General features: G+C 41.2%; 1 protein-coding gene across 5 annotated transcripts in view; it reads right to left on the bottom strand.

Moving 5' to 3' along the window:
• LIN28B (lin-28 RNA binding posttranscriptional regulator B) overlaps positions 1-17,722 on the bottom strand; it is a 135,308-nt gene that overhangs the window by 41,377 nt on the left and 76,209 nt on the right. The window lies entirely within an intron of this gene.

Genomic DNA, 17,722 nt, shown 5'->3' with positions numbered 1-17,722 from the left:
ATCGCGGCTTCATTTCCCTTTGCCGATCGGCCTAATCTACATGGCTCCATCGATGGAGCCATGTAGTTTAGACACACTCAAAGGGTCTGTCAAGGAGTGCAATATTAATAATAGCTAGGATTCTGTTAAAAATGTTAAAACTGAGAGGCAAACAGCACAATTCCTGGAAGATGCCAGTAATCCATATAGTTGGTTGTGCTAAAGTGCATGAAAATTAGCAAGACAGCGAGCTGAGTATTTCCTGCCAGACTTTGGATAGATGTTCAACTGGAGTTGTAGAGAAAGGTGTTCCAGGCTTTATTAACTAAATTAACCCAGCACAAAAATTGGAATAAGTTATGACCTCAACTCTGAAATAAATTAGTGTCACATCAAAATGATATTTTAGGATCAATACAGAACTGTTAGAAACCATTTCAATGTCTTGAGTAACATTTGTTAAACTTTACAAATACAGTCACAAACCATCCACATAATTGTAGTCCAAAGATTCAGAATTATATGAAAGGGCACCTGAAAACAATTTTTAATGAGTCAAATGAAAAATGGAATGTGAGAGGAAAGCTAACTTTTCTCTATCAATACTGAGAAAAAAAGGACGTATTTCACAAAATAATGCATGGCTATGCTTAAGAAATTTCACCAACATAGCATAATTCTAGATACTCACGAGCTCTCTTTCTCAGTGTCCCTCTCTGTGAAAGGATGGCAATATATTAAACTCACAGCACGGTGTGAAGTTTAATTAGGTAATGCTGATACAATTCTTTGAATAACTATTTTGTTTTAATATTTATTTAAAATAGTACATATTTTATGTATTTATGTATACATTTTTGGCAGTTTTTGCAAGATCAGTATTTATGATGACTAACAATCTAAAGGGCTAAATATTTGTTGGGAGGGAGGGTCTATATAGTCAGCGCTTTATGTATAGTAAAACCCCATCTACCTTAATTCCTATAGCCTGAAACCATGCTCCAAATCTAAGTACTCACCCCATGAAAATTGTGGGGTGTTCTGAATGTCTTAAGCCCTTACCTAACAGTTCCACAAGTTAGCTGAACCACTAAAATGTGAATGTTCCCAAATAAAAACATGGTTTCACCAGAGTTTTAATGAGCTGGTTTTTCACAGTTTTACAAAGTAGCAAAGTTACAAAGCCACTAAAGCATGCTTATAAATTATCTTAAATTTATATTAAATATATTTTAAAATATATCAACACTGACTGTTTACCTAAAGCCAAATGTTATTGTCATGCACATTTACAATTGAGCTCTCCCCGGCCCTGCTTTAAATGTAAAGGATCTGAAGTACAAATGGTATGTCACAACCAAGGAAACCCACTTTACTTTAACCTTGTTAATGGGGAGCCAGATGGAACCTCTGCGGCCACCCATTGTTCTGTTTTGCATTTTTGTGTAATGCCATGGTGTAGGTCCATAGGGCCTCATGAATTCCCCTCCTCTGAATATATGCTGTGATGTTAAAGGCACTGAAAGGATCAAGCGCTGCTCAAAGAGCAGCTGGCTTTTTATTTTTTTAAATGGTGTAAGCAGCAGGGTTTTTTTCACCCTAGCGAATACTGATCTATCAGGCTTCATGTCAAAAGAAGCCTTAACTCTGTCCTGTCAATCACATCATACGGTACCTTCATTTCTTTGTACCATTGTCTTTTTTTCATGCTCAGTCAATTGTATTTCTTTCCCCTCACTCCTTGCTAAACTGAGTAAAAGTGTTCAACCGAATCTGGTTTGGTGAGCAAAGCAAAGCATTCTGCTAAATAGGGACAGGCTCAAGAACAAGCTGAACATTAAAACACATGTTTAAGTGCATTGCTGAATTGAGGCCTTAAACACTATAATGATGAAAGCTTTAGAAAGGCCTGAGACCCAATGACAGAGAAGGTTTTGCCTGCTACAGGGGAAATTGGTTTTGATTTGATCACATTGTAGGTCTTCAGAGAAAAAATAATGAACATTCAGAGCCTACAGTACTTCCCCCTTCCTCACTCTGGCCCCCAAGCTTGGGTACTGCATGACAGAGGAAGGATTTGTGGTGCAGGCATACACTGCTAAATAAACTGCACAGTGAAATGTCCCTGCTTCAAATTGGTAAGGACATTTGGGGAGGATGGGAAGGACTCCTGCGGACATTGTAGAACACGGATTCTCAACCTTTCCAGACAACTGTACTCCTTTCACGAGGCTGATTTGTTTTGAGCACCCCCAAGGTTCACCTCACTCAAAAACTACTTGCTAACAAATAAAAATAAAAGTGTCACAGCATGATCTTACTAAAAAATTGCTAAATTTCTCATTTTTACCCTAGAATTATAAAATAAATCGTGACCCTCCCCCGGTTGAGACACTATATCATGCGCTATAAACAAGTCACTTGTCTTCATGAAATTTAAGTTTGTAGTGAATTTGGTGGTGCTTTTCATGCAGCAAAGGAACTTCATTTGGTTTATTTATTTAAAGTTCTTAAAAGGGAAATAACAAAATCAGACTGCACACCAGGATGGTTGTACTGTTGGTTTTTAAAAAATGATGCACAGGGAATGGGTGCTCACACAGGGCTAGATGCCACCTTGGTGGCTGGCAAGGGTATAAGGAAACCCAAACAAGGGGTAGGCAGTATTGCAGCTTCTGTACAGAGTAGCACAAGGCTACTTCGTCATTACTCACATCAGGGATACATCATGGCCTAAAACTAATAAGGACGGTATGGTCATGGCTCCATGCCTTCCCATCAGCAGACAAGCAAACGGCACAGCACAGCACAAAGGAGTGGGTAGTTGTGCCTATTGGGCTCCAGATCATTAAAACATTTTTAGCGAGAAGAGAAACAGTTATGTTAAAATAAAGACAAATTGGTCCATGATAAAAACAACAAATAGTCTGGCAGCACTTTAAAAACTAACAAAACATGTAGATGGTATCATGAACTTTTGTGAGTACAGCCCACTTCTTCACATGGCCGGTCATCTGAAGAAGTGGGCTGTGCTCACAAAAGCTCGTGATACCATCTACATGTTTTGTTAGTCTGTAAAGTGCTGCCAGACTATTTGTTGTTTTTTAAGTTTTTCCTGTTACAGACTAACTTGGCTACCCCTCTGAAACTAATGAAATCAGTATAATATATTTCACTACGCTCTACATGAGTTCAAGGGGTTGTATTATAGGGGTTCAGCCTTTTCAACCTGGGGGCTGAACACATTAATTCTGAAAGCTCAAGAGGCCATAAACAATTATTTGGGGTGGGATAACTGGTCTTGCTTTGCACAGCACAGGTGATGCAAATGGGATGCAAAGCATGCACAAGTCCCATGCTCATCTCAGGCATAACTCCCAGTGCAGAAGGCACAGAAGGAGACCAGTCACTAGCTAGAATAAAAGTTTCAGAGGGAGTTATACCCCTTCCATCCCAGTTGGCATATGGTCCCTTGGCTTCTTCTCCTTGCCCCCTCTCCCTAGCTTCTATGAGTGATGTGTCCGGGAGGATGTCACCATTAGGGTTGCCAAATGGTTTAACCAAAAATACCGAACATCACCCCACCCCACCCCCCAAAAAAACACCAAGAAAAATATTGTTGAGAAAAAAAAAGGGGGGGGGGGGACCAAAGTTGTTGAGAGAAAAAACAAAAATCAGCACTGCCCCTTTAAGAAGAGGATTTTTTTGCCAGTGGCCATTTTGTTTTTCTGTTCCAGCAACAAGACAAACCCCCATGGAACCAGGTAAGTGGGGCAGGGGGAGGGAGGGAAATGGGGATGTCTGGGGAGACCTGGGGCTGGGCCTGGTTGCTGAGTGTGTTGTAGGGTTGCCAGGTGTCCGGTATTTTCGCCTCTGGCAGGGAAAAAATCAGAAAATTCTAGACATTTTAGGAGTCCAGTATTTTCTGAATGTTTTTACCAGACAGGAGGCGAAAATACCGAACTGTCCGGGTCAATACTGGACACGCGGCAACCCTAGTGCCATCCTTCTGTAAGTGCTCCTTAGGTGCAAGTGGAGCCAAGCTTGTGTTTTCCCTTGGGGCTAGCATGAAAGCAAGATTATTCTCACTTCCCTCTCTGTAGCTGAAGGTTACTGCCTTGCTCAAAGGAGCAATACTTAATTGCCAAATACTTTAGGAAACTAGTGTGTATGTAAAACAGTGGTCTCTAACCTTTTTAAGCATGAGATCACTTTTTGAATTGAAGTGCAAACCAGGATCTTCCTCAATCCCAAACACCCTTGTCCTGCCTTCTTCCCACCCCTTCTCCGAGGCCTTGCCCCTGCTCACTCTATCCTTTCTTCCTTCCCCATTCTCATTCACTGTTATTAGGCTGGGGGCAGAGGGCTGGGATGCAGGAGAGGGTAATGTGGATGCTGACCTTGGGCTAAAGGATTTGGAGCATGGGAGGGGTTCTGAGCTAAGCCTAGGGCAGGGAGGTGAAGTGCAGGAGGGTGCAGGCTCTGGGAGGGAGTTTGGATGCAAGGGGACTCAGGGCTAGGGCAGGGGTTTGGGGTACAGAAAGGTTTCAGGACTGGGACTAGGGTTGGAATGTGGGTTCCAGCTGGGCATCGCTTACCACAGGTGGCTTTTGGGTGATGGTGCAGGGGGCTAAGGCAGGCTCACCCCTATATTGACTCTGCACCACTCCCAAAAGCAGCCAGGAAAGTCCCTCCATCCCTGCCCCCCATCTGCTCTGTGGAGATGGGGTACAGGGTGGGGAGAAGGGCACCCTGACTAGGGATGTTAAGGACTATTCGACTAGTCCAGTGTTTCTCAATCAGTGGTATGAGTACCCTTGGGGTACCTGAGAGAAGTCTGGGGGATACATCAACACAACTGAAATTTGGAGAAAACTGAATTTTTGTTCTATGTTTTACAACGCTTGATTGTTTTTGTATTTTTTACACCTAAAAATGTCATTGCCCACCCGGCCATGATTAAATTATTTAAACAAATGTTTTAAAAAGTTGTTTAAAAAATGTGTGTGTCTGTAAACTGTAGGTACTGGGGATATTTATAATTTTTTTTTTTTTGAAAAAGGGTTACTTTATAAAAAAGGTTGAGAAACTCTGGACTAGTCGACTATCCGATAAGCTTTTGCTTGTCGGATAGTCTGTCTATGAACTGATTTCCCCCTCCCCTTCCCGATGCCTCTATGAGATAGGGGCAGCTAAGGGAGGAGGGAAGGGGGACTTCGAAGTGGCAGCACCGCACAACTGAGCCGAGGAATACCGAAGCATGGAGCCTGGGGTCAGCTGGGGACTCCCCCAGCTAACCCTGGGTTCCCAGCTGACCCCAGGTTCTGGGGAAATGCTGCACGGAACTGGGGTCTGCTGGAACTCCCCAACTGATCCCGCGCTCCTTGCAACTTCAGAGGAGCCTGGGGTCATCTGGGGACTCCCCATCTGACTCCGGGTTTTGCATGGCATTTCCTTGAACTTGAACAGAGCTGGGTTCTTAGCATCGGTCTTCCTACAATGACATCCAAAGATATCTGGCTACTAGTAAAGGTGACAGAAGGATAGAAGTCCTCTGTCATTATTAGAATGTGAAGCAGAACTTGATTTCAGCACCATTTGCCAAACAGTCATACATAATCCCTTCCCTAACCACTTTTCATCAAAATTAAAGAAAATAAACATGCAGAATTAAAGGTACCATACATTTTGAAGAAACACCATCAACTTAGAAAAAACAGTTTTCTTTTTATTGATTCTTTATGCATTTTACAGCATTTTTCTTATACTCAGGTTTACTGAGTCATCTGCCTACTCAATCTATTTCTCCTGTTTACATGGGTCTTTCAAAGAGCACTAGAGGATAGCAAAATATTTTAAAATAGGTACATAATGACCATAAAACCACAAAAATATGTATGTTTAATATCTGAAACTACTATAATTTCCCTTTTAAAAACTGGTATTTAAGGCTGTGATGTCCCTTCAAAAGGCAAAAAATATTTTAAACAGACAATTTATCAACCAGAGTAATTAATCTGTCTTGTGAGACACAATGTATGAGTCTTTGACTGGGCAACACTGGAATAATTGTCTTTGACACTTATGCCTCTCCTGAATTAGAGCTTCAAATTGACACGAGTTCTACGTCTGCTAGAAACTATAATTGTGGGAAGCATTTGATGATCCAAAGGGGAAAAAAATTCCCAGGCCTGGATAATTACTACATAAAGTACAGAACCAACCCCTGGATGTCCATTCATCAGCTCTGCTGAATAGCTAGGTCATAAACACATAAAAATGAAACCAAAAAAATCTCTAGCTAATCAAAATTTGCATCAGTAATAACCCAAATGAGTTTATTTGATTACTGTACATTTACATATTCCAGCCATTAAATATTGAAATGATAATTTGTAAAGTACAAACCAGCAATCTGTTGCAATCTGCCTAGCAGTCCTTTTACAGGAGAATATGCAAGGGGGAAGAATCACTGTATGGTCTCAGTGTCTGCTGAGGAGTACATGTTAGTCTAGTAGTGTGAAATACTCAGCTGACCAGAGTGCAGAGCTATAACATTACTCTGTTCAGGCTTCCCTACTCTCTGCCTAGAGACACTGGACAGAGTATGAATGGTACTGGTCCGGCCATTAAGAAACTCTTCTGCCAAACAGGCCCTTAGATTACAATTGGCCTAAATCTACCTTCAGAGTCTCAGCACCTTTCTTAGGCTCCTCTCATATGGTAAATAATTGGCTGGAAGTCTGAAAATCCTTGGTTCTTGACAGGTAGAATCATAAGTCCTTGACATCCAGATAATACCATCAGTAATACTTATTAGCATTTTCAGGTTTCTTTTTTTCACCTTTGTCTTGATTACGGTGATACCTGAAGTCACACCAGGTTGAGAAATGAAGAAGCATTTTATACCATCTTGTCCTGAGAAAAGAACTAGGCTATGTCTATGCTACAGCCCTTACAACAGCACAGCTATACTGATGTAGCTGAATTGAGGTAAGCTCTCCTGTGTAGTCACTTTGGACACAATTAAATCACGACTCTTAAGGAGTGATAGTAGCTCCGTCAGCATGAGACTCTCTCCCGCTGATACAGTGCTGTCTGTCCACAATAGCGCTTCTCAAGGTGTAGCTTATGTCACTCGGGGTGTGTGTGTGTGTTTTTTCCACATCCCTGAGCAACATGAGTTATTCTGACAAAAGTTTTAATGTAGACATAGTCCTAGAAAGATTGAAAGGGAAGGACTCTCATTGACTCTCCCAGAAGAAATGAGTTAAAGACAAGAATCTCAGAGACATCTAAATCAACAAAGTCTTAAGATTCTCAACAGAAACATCTCTGCCTCTCTTTAGAGCTACCACATGCTCCCCCACCTCCCATCTTTAAATGTCCCCTGCAGCTCCCCTCCAGCTCTGTGCATCCGTTATTTAATCCAGCCAATGCACAGAAACTCTTTCGCCATTGTCTCCTCCACAGCTCCTCTTTTCAACATACTCCCTTCCTCCCATACCTTCTCCCCACATCATCCGCTTGTATCACATGCAGCTTTTAAATACTGACATATATCAATGTCACTTTAGCACTCACAGCTGGATGCATTTAGGAAGGAAGGATTTTTCACTGACAAGTTTGAACTATCCTCTTCTTATGCTTGGTATTTATTAAACTGAACATGAAATTTTTGGAACAGATTTGTCTTAAATCTACACTCACGGAGAACTGACATGAAACAGTCTCTGTGGAATATTTGCTTTTATAAATGAGAATCTGCCCTTCAAAGAAACAGTCTGAAGTCAAATCAAAATAGATTTATATACCGTACAGAAACAGCAGTCCGTCTACAGTAAAAGTAAAACAGAATATTAGGATTAAGCAAATTTACGGTGGAAATGTGGCGGTATTTTACTCAAACACCACAAGGCATGCCGTAGCTGATAGGTGTTTCTGTGACCGTGATCTATGTGATTAACAGTAACACTTGCTAATGCTGCCATATTTAAGATCCAGAATTAATCCCACACTTAGAGGAAAAGGTGCATTTTACACCTCTCCAAGCTATTGTTTCAGACCCCATCCATGCTCTAAGTGCACCTGTGTTTTTTGTAGAAAGTCTGTGACACTCTTAGTAGATCTGGTTACAGCAAATGCTGAAATATGTCTATCTACCACATATCAACTGTTTGTATCCCCATATCTATCAGCACTGCCAAACCATGTTTTTATTGCATGTGTTCTGGGAAAATCGTGGCCACAATCCCATAGAGCTTCAGAAGACCACATAGTACCAGAAAATATGCACAATGAGAAATACCAAACAGTAACTAGGACAATGCACTCTGAGATGCACTAATATAGAGAAAATGTGGAAGGAGACGTACTGACCAACCTAGTTATACAGACATGGCTTGGGGAGGGGGGTGAGGAAGGATATACTGTAGACAGTGCAAAACACAGGTGCAGAATCAGTTCCAAGAAGCCAATCATGTGAAGTTACAATATACCACAAGCAGTCACACTTACTAACCATGTATCATAACAAACTTGGTTAAAAGTCCTAGTATACACAGGACATCTACCTTTCAATATTCTGAGAGGATTGCACCAAATCAGTTCACGTCAGGTTTGCTTTGCAACCCTAAAATAGAGGCTTTTTTTTTTAAAGGAAGGTTTACGTATTGCAGAAACTAACGAGGTTGCCAGAGATATGCTGGTACAATGTACAAACTGGTATGGGATCAACATGACCCCTGATTAAATCATCTGCTCTTTGACCTTTCTCCAAATGCAGTCTAAAGAAAACCTTCTAATAGATACCTTCTGTGTACAATAGCTTTGACATTTTGTTTCCAATCAGAAAAGTCAAGCTTCTATACAATGTATCAAAACCTATATTGATGCAGTAAAGTTACATATAAATCAATATAAGGAAATTACTGTCCCACCACACTGTTAAAAGCATCCAAGTTTCTCTTACTAGCTCAGCATTGTTGGTTTATGTTTTACATATAAGCTAAGCAACTGATGCTGGTCACTCAGAAGAATGAGATAATAACCTAGACCAGGGTATTATCAAACGTTTTCAGTATGAACCACAACTTAGTATCTCATAGATGCCCTGCCCTCCCATTCCAGGTTACATAGCATTGTGCCAACCTATGAAAACTGCTTACACAGAAAATTTCACGTATACGTAGTTGACTTTTTTGTGCAATTAAGCAGCTAGAAACAGAGGATGAGAGCAAAAACCATGTGATCAAACAGCTCTCCAAAGACCACCAATAGTCCACAGATGCAGAGCCTCTATCTAGATTACATTATTAAAATCCTTTCTGCTGAGTTATTGTTTTTAAAAAAGGAGGGCATTTGAAACATACTTATTGACAGCTTATTAGTATTAAATGATACAGTACAAACAAATCAAAGAATCTGATGAGGAACACTAATTTTAGGAGTGTTGTGGGATTTCAGTCAGAGTGCTAAGGTGCATCTACATTGCAGTGTAAGCCTAGGGTCAGAATCAGGTTTGAGACCAACCCTGCCTACGAGCTCAGTTAAAAAAAAACCTGCCTCTCATGACAATCTATTACAGGGTGGCAAAAAGTTTTGATGGAGGACTGAACACTCCAAAAATTTGGTAAGTGGTCAAGGGCACACTCACATTAATGGAGGAGGTGCAGGGTCTGGGATGGAGGTTGGGTACAGTAGCTGGGGGTAAGGGATTGGGATTCAAGGGTTGTGAGCTGAAGAGTTGCAGGAGAGGGTGCAGAGGGTTTGGGTTGTGACCTGGAGTATGAAGTTCAGGGGAGAAAAGGGTGTGGTGCCAGGTGCAGGCTCTGGCCTAGAAGATTTACCATGGTAGGTGGCTCCTAGCCAGCAACCCAGCAGGACTCTGCCACAGCCCCACACGCTGCTCAAAGCAGCCAGCTGCACATGGCTCCAACATCAGGCAGCTTTGAGTGGCGTGTAGGGTTGCCCAAGAGTCCCACTGGGCCGTGGAACTTTGGCAGTCCCGAGAATCGTGGCAGGCTGCAACCAAAGGGATTTCTCAGCAGTTTTTGCATTACTAGTGAGTAAAGGAATGACCTCAAATGCACACAATTTCACTCTTTAATAGCTCAAAAGGCCAAAACCATTAGGCTAATTATTGGCATTGAAATTATAGCCATGCAACTGCCTGTTTAGTGTCTAAACAGACAAAGGAAAACAAACTACCTAAAGTTATGCCAGACAGTGCACATCTCTTATTAGTTCTTATTAGTTTCTTCCACTTGCCTCTTCCCTTCCCCTCTTGCAATGAGTCCTGGCACCCCAAACTCCACATCCCCCCTCTCACCTCTTCTGCCCCCAATCATCTGGGTAAATAGAGTGAGCTCTCCTTCCACTTTGCCTGGCCCATATCAGAGACAGGGCTAGGTGTAGTGAGTAGGGATGTAAAATCCCATTTAATTGTTAACCGGTTAAACATTATGGCTACGTCTAGATTGGCATGATTTTGCGGAAATACTTTTAACGGAAAAGTTTTTCTGTTAAAAGTATTTCTGCAAAAGCGCGTCTAGATTGGCAAGGATGCTTTTGCGCAAAAAGTGCTCTTGCGCAAAAGCATCCATGGCCAGTATAGACGCGATTTTGCGAAAGAAAGCCCCGATCGCCATTTTAGCCATCGGGACTTTTTTGCGCTAAACAGTTCTTCCCTGTCTACACTGGCCCTCTTGCACAAGTATTCTTGCACAGGAGGGCTTTTTCCTGAGTGGGAGCATGAAAGTATTTGTGCAAGAAGCACTGATTTTGTACATTACAAAGTCAGTGCTCTTGCGCAAATTCAAGTGGCCAGTGTAGACAGCTGACAAGTTTTTGCGCAAAGGTGGCTGCTTTTGTGCAAAATCTTGCCAGTCTAGATGCACCCTATGGGTAACTGGTTAACTGATTAGAGGGGGTGTGGGTGGAGGGATATCTCCAGCTCTGCTAGACTGGAGTGGCACCTCTGCCTGCCAACGCTAAGCTAGAGTGTCCCTCCCCACTGCTGGCAGGGGCTATTGAAGCCTGGACAGAGCAGTGCCTGCCTTGGGGCACCTGGGCTCTGGACACCAGCAGGTAGAGAGCTGCTCCAGCCCCCAATGATTAATGGTTAACCAAAACTGGTTTCACATCCCTAGTAGCAAGGAAGAATCACATATGGCCTATCAGAGAAAACATTAATTTTAGTCAAGGACCCAGATTTTTAAAGGACTGTAGGGACTGCTCCACTCAGTGTAATGCCTAACTGATTTTGAAGCCTAAGTCTGACTGTCAAAAGGAGTGTAGGCACTTGAGTCTAAATCCCATAGCTCTAGGTGGAATTTAGACTCTTAATTCTGCAGAGATAGCCCAGTCCTTTGCATCTGTGCCAGCTTCTCCTGCCATCAACCCCCAAATAGGATGGTAGATGTTCATCTGGTGCTCCTGGAAGAGACAGGCAGGTGCCTTCATGGGCTGTCCATCCGCAGGAGTCTGCACTAGGTCCTGCTGCATATTCTCCTTTCCCCTCTATTTGGGGCAGAAAGGTAGAAGCCACTCAGCTGGGTTTCCCCAAAAATTTACCTCAGAACTGTAGCTACAAAAGAAATTAAGGAGAGAATATTTTGGAGCTTGTGAAAGAGGAGTTAGAATGAAAGTGTCTGTGTATCATTTACTATCAGGAGAGACATAAGAATGTGCTATATATACTCAAACAGGCAACCAGATGGAAGCCCTGGTGCTTTATTTTCTAACGATGATTTACGGTACTCTAATGCATTTAGTGTGACATAGCCACACGAGAAGTACTGGAATCTATAAAGATGTGAGTCAGATTCTGAACTGTGGGAGACAAGGCACGTTTTTGTTAAAAGAGTCTGTACATTAAGACACAAAATCTTTCTTTTACATGTTGATACTGAAATTACTTTTCTTCCATTTGTAGGTTTTTTAAAAAAACTAATGGCTTACATTATAAAATGTTCACACTTATATCACTTTGTTTTGTGAATGAAATAATATATACCAAATATCTTTAAAAATGATTGTGTGGGTGGAGGCTCAATCATTCTCCTTTAAATATATTCCGCAACGGATCTTGAACTATCACATATATGGTCGGTTCTCTTTTCATGAAAATTAATCCTTCACTTTGTAATTTATGAAAAGATACTCTCTGATGACAAATATGGGCAGAATGAGTTCAACTTTAAATTGCCATAACAAAAAAAGATTCTCACATATTGGTTTAATCATTAGCATGGGAACATTTTACATAAGAACAACTATTTCAACATGATAAGAGGACCTGATCCTGGAAAGTCAATGGTAGTTGTGGGTACTTGGCAGTTAGCGGGATTGGGCCAGATCCTACAACTCTTACTCAAGGCAAGTATTTCTTATTTATGCCATTAGTTCTGTTAATGACAGTACTATTTCTCAAGAGAGTAGGGGATAATTGAATAAATGAAGATTGTACAATCAAATCCAAAGTTGTTACATTATAAAATACTGGCCAAAGTAGTTAGTAGGTTGTATATATAAAATTATTATATTATATACAGGACATTATTCATCAAAAATAAATTTCTTCCATGTTAATTTGTAATATCTAAGAAGACTGTTTACTTCAACAAGCACAGTACAATTAGCGTGTTACTTTTAAACCGGATTTAAAATAAGCAAATTGTTTGATGACTTTGATGTTTTGCACCCAAAATGTGCTAGCTAATTTTTCCATTCCAGTTCCCATTGCAGGCTTTAAACTGCCTTAATCTCCTGCCCTCAGATGTTGACCCTGTAAGAACAGAGGTCATAGGTTAGAACAGACAGACCTCAAAAGATCTGGACTATCAATTCATGCCTGAAAGATTTCTCTTTCACAAAAGAAACCACTAAAAAGCAAATTCCAAAATCTGACTACACAAGTCTTATAAAGCACAAACCTGTTGCATTTACTGAAACTTGGTGATATGTTACAATTAAGCCCTTTAGAAGGACTGTATAACTTCTTTTATTTTTATATTTCTATTGGACAAAGAGTTTGGAACCAGCTGCCTTAACCATGAAAAAGAATAGTTTTCTTGTCTATTATTTACATTGGGAGGCAGGAATTGTCTTTGTTTCTGATAATCAACTCAAATTCATATACCTGGAATGTAAAGAAATCCTATTGATGGACCTTTAAATATTTATAATTCTGCATAAATTAACATTGCTTACTTGAGCATATTAAAATATGTATTGACTGTTATGCATACAATAATAAATATTTGAGGTTATTTGAGTGATACTGAGTTAGTCATAAATATTGAGGTTTTTTAACTTGGGATACATATTAGGAAAAATACTTAACTCCTTGAGGGTATGTCTACACTACAAAGTTAATTCGAACTAACAGACATTAGTTCGAATTATCTTTGATAGGCACTACACAGGCAAACAGCTAGTTCGAACTTAATTCTACGAGGACTACGAGGACTAACACCTAGTTCGAATTAAGTAGTTCGAATTAAGGGCTGTGTAGCCACTTAATTCGAACTAGTAGGAAGCTAGCCCTCCCCAGCTTTCCCTGGTGGCCACTCTGGGCACCACCAGGGAAACTCTTCTGTCCTCCTCCTGGCTCCGGAGCCGGTCTGGCTACGGTGCCTGTGCCAAGTGCAAGCCTGCCAGCACCCAGCCAGCAGACCCTGCACCTGGCACGGCACAAGCCAGCCACCCGCTGCCACCCAGCCCTCTGCCTCTTCCCGGGACCAGGCTGGCGGCTCCCGGGAGCCTGCCCAGGTCCACAAGAGGCGGGCGCCCACCTGGTCTAGTGCAGAGATTGTGGACCTCATCCACGACCTACGCACTAGGCACAGGAAAGTGGCCATCTAGGGCAGGATAGCTGCCAGCCTGGCCACCCAGGAGCAGGTTTGCATGAAAATCAGGGTGGTCCACTGAGACCTCCGACCCTGAGCCCTGAGCTAAGAATGGCCGTACTGGGTCAGACCAAAGGTCCATCTAGCCCAGTAGCCTGTCTACCGACAGCGGCCAACGCTAGATACCCTGGAGGGGATGGACCGAAGACAATGACCAAGCCATTTGTCTCGTGCCATCCCTCTCCAGCCTTCCACAAACAGAGGCCAGGGACACCATTTCTACCCCCTGGCTAATAGCACTCCATGGACCCAACCTCCATGACTTTATCTAACTTCTCTTTAAACTCTGTTCTAGTTCTAGCTTTCACAGCCTCCTGCAGCAAGGAGTTCCACAGGTTGTCTATTTGCTTTGTGAAGAAGAACTTTCTGTTATTAGTTTGAAGCCTGCTACCCAGTCATTTCATTTGGTGTCATCTAGTCCTTCTATTATGGGAACTAATGAGGAACTTTTCTTTATGCACCCTCTCTATACCACTCATGCTTTTATAGACCTCTATCATATCCCCCCTCAGTCTCCTCTAAGCTGAAAAGTCCCAGACTCTTTAGCCTCTCTTCATATGGGACCTGTTCCAAACCCCTGATCATTTTAGTTGCCCTCCCCTCTCCCACCTTCTTTTCCCAGTCTCCCTGAGTTTTGTTCAATAAAGAGAGTTTCTATTTTTGAACACACGTGTCCTTTATTTTGTACATCAGGAAGGGGGGGCTAGGGAGGGGTAAGTGGAAGGAGGTGAGGGAAGAATGGGGTACGAGCCCCCGATGGGGAGGACTGGAATGGCTCCTCAGGGTGGAAGCTCTCCTGCAGCCCCCCAATTGACTCCCCCGGATGGCAGCCTGCGGCAAGTGCAGCCGGGCTGATGGCCAAGTGCTGTGATGTGCCGAGTGTGGGCACTCAGGGCACTCCAAGCCAGGATTGCTTGCAAGCGGGGAACCCCTGAGAACTGTCTGTCCAGGGTGGGGGTCGGGTCCCTTTAAGCACAGCCCTCGGCTAGCCTGAGACAGCAGCTCCATGCTCTAAGTCCTAATCTGGTGCCCTGCCAGCACTGCTTCCGGCCATCCTTAACCTCGATTCAGGGTTCACTCAATGTGGACATGCTAGTTCGAATTAGCAAAATGCTAATTCAAACTAGTTTTTAGGTCTAGATGCACTAGTTCGAATTAGCTTAGTTCGAATTAACTAATTCAAATTAAGTTAGTTCGAATTAGTGCTGTAGTGTAGACATACCCTGAGTGATCAATATTTAAAAAATATACCTAATGTTTGTATTTATTCATTTATTTTAATATATTTATCACTTTTTATATTAGAAAAATTAAAGTAATTTAATCTGTACATCACTTTATTTGCCTTTAAATAGTCTACCAGGAAACTACTTTATGAAATATGAAACAATGTCGTATTTAGTAAAGGACAGTGTCTTTCTCCTGACTTTTAGTGTTTGCATGTTTATGAATCACTTGGAGTTAGAAATTATATATATAACAAGGCTTTCCATCCCTGCATTTCTAACTCGTGGTTTCATAAGACTGTCCTTCCTACTTAAGGGCTGTATGCAATATTTTGAAGAAAGAGCCATTATCTTGTGCCGAACGATAAAGAATAGAGCTGCTGCATAGCTAATTATGGCCAGAAAACTAAATGGGAGAGAAAACTCTTCCAGTTATTACTAAAATTAGTGTAAACGGATGGAGATATTATTTCCACAATGCTTTAAACTTTATAGGGAAACAAACCATGTTTAAGGAGTGCTCTTAATAAAAAACACAATCTACTTATTTTCCATAATACTGATTACCAACATTTAGAAACAAAATGATTCCTAAACAAATCAGTGTTTAATGAGACTAACCATTCTGGTTCTCTCTAGCCTTCTCACACACACACGTATGTCACTCTAGACTCGTTTTATACAATTAAGAGTAAAGACAACTAAAAAGAAAGAAGTATTAATTAAATTAATGCAGTAATTCTATAATTTAACAATCATATTTTAGTCAAAATATAGTCATATATCACAGGAAATCAAAGCAGTCTGGTTAAACTTTGAGGCAAAGGCTGATGTAACATTAACTGCAAACAATGAAAATGAGAGTAGTCTGTGATTAGCTATAGTTTCAATGCTGTCTGAACTAAAGTAGATGCCAGAATTTGTACCTTCCAAAAGCTAGAGTTAATACCAGTTCTATTCACTTCTAAGCCAAGGAAAGCCAATCACTGTAAAACTGGTATAATTTAATATCACCTTTCCCACTATACACTCAAGAATGGAAAGATCTAGTGCTATACCAGTAAAATTACAAATAATGGAGATCAAAGAAACTTAATTTTGGTTCATTCCTATATTTCACAGTGACACTTCACAACTCTTGCCTCCTTACTTATCTATTGGTCTTTTTTCATGATTAGTCAACCTCCTCCTCTCCAATCACAATGCCAGCTTTAATTTTTTATTATTTTTTTTGCTTTTAGCACGGTCATCTTTGCACTTTCTTCCACACTGTCCTCCTTCTTAGGCTAGCTCATAAAACTAACATCTCCCATCCCTTTTCAAGACTTTCTTCTATTGTGATGTCTACAACAGTATGTCTACACAGCCGGGCAAAAGTCGAATTAAGATATGCAACTATAGGTACGTCAATTGCATAGCTGAAATTGAAATAGCTTAATTCAGCTTTTGATGCTGTCTACCCAGCAGGAAGTCGAGGGAAGAACACTCTTCCTTTGACTTTCCTTATTCCTCATGAAATAAGAGTTACAGGGGTTGGAGTAAGAAGTCCTCCAGCTCGACATTATTTCAAAATAATGGCTTGCCGTGTAGGCGCACATTTCGTTATTTCAAAATAACACCAGTTATTCCCAAATAATGCTGCTGTGTAGACATACCCTGAGATATTAGGCAACTAACCAGTTATGCAAAGGAGTTGGGGATAATTTGTATATCGTATACACACAAAACAACATTAAAAGAATATTAGGGTTGTAAAGTCAAGCACAAATTAGGAAATGCAGAAGTAAGGCTGCCTGTGCAACTCTAATTTGATGCCTTTATGTATAGACATTATCAGGACTCGCCAAACCGTGAGCATGCGCAGACTGTGCTGCGCATGTGCTGACCGCGCTGCGCGGCTGTGCCAGCTTGTAATCTACTCGCCACGGATGAGTAGATTACATTAATTGTTGAGCCCTGGCCATTGTGATGCTCTTAAATTACATTGATCACATGTTATTTCTTCCAATACTTTATTTCTGCCCCACCAAGTGCAAAAGTTGGATTATGATTACTTTCCTTATTCAATATGTGGCCCCATGCATTATTTATTTTAAATCATCCAAACCCTGCATGGAATAAAAAATTATGAATTTTCTCATAGGCTTTTTCTATGGTGAGCCATGGTATCCTAATGCTTTACAAACATTAGTTTTCATTTTCACAATGTACCTCAGTCTAGGTAGCATTATTATCCCCATTGTACATACAAGAAACTGAACCACAAAGTGATACAAAAAAAGTCCATAATTTTGGTGCCCAATTTGAAAAACCCAGGTCCTGATTTTTTAATGTACTCACTATATTATAACAAGCAGTCCTCTGGCACTTTAGAGACTAACAAATTTATTCAGTCATGAGCTTTTGTGGGTAAAACCCACTTTGTCAGATGAACTGGAGTAGGAATTAGAGAATCCCTGGTGTAGATAACAGCAAAGGAAGTTAGCTGTCAACTTCAGGACCAGTGTTAATGAAGCTAATAAAGTCAGAGTGGATGTGTCTCATTCACAACATTTCATGTGGAGATGCAAATATCAAAAGCAGAGAAATTGCCTTCGTAGTGCATTA

This window comes from Pelodiscus sinensis, chromosome 3 (assembly GCF_052426305.1).
Source record: "Pelodiscus sinensis isolate ZL-2025 chromosome 3, ASM5242630v1, whole genome shotgun sequence".
Lineage (NCBI taxonomy): Eukaryota > Metazoa > Chordata > Testudines > Trionychidae > Pelodiscus > Pelodiscus sinensis.
The sequence above is the reverse complement of the archived record's forward strand: the minus strand, read 5'-3'. Positions and strand labels throughout refer to the sequence as shown.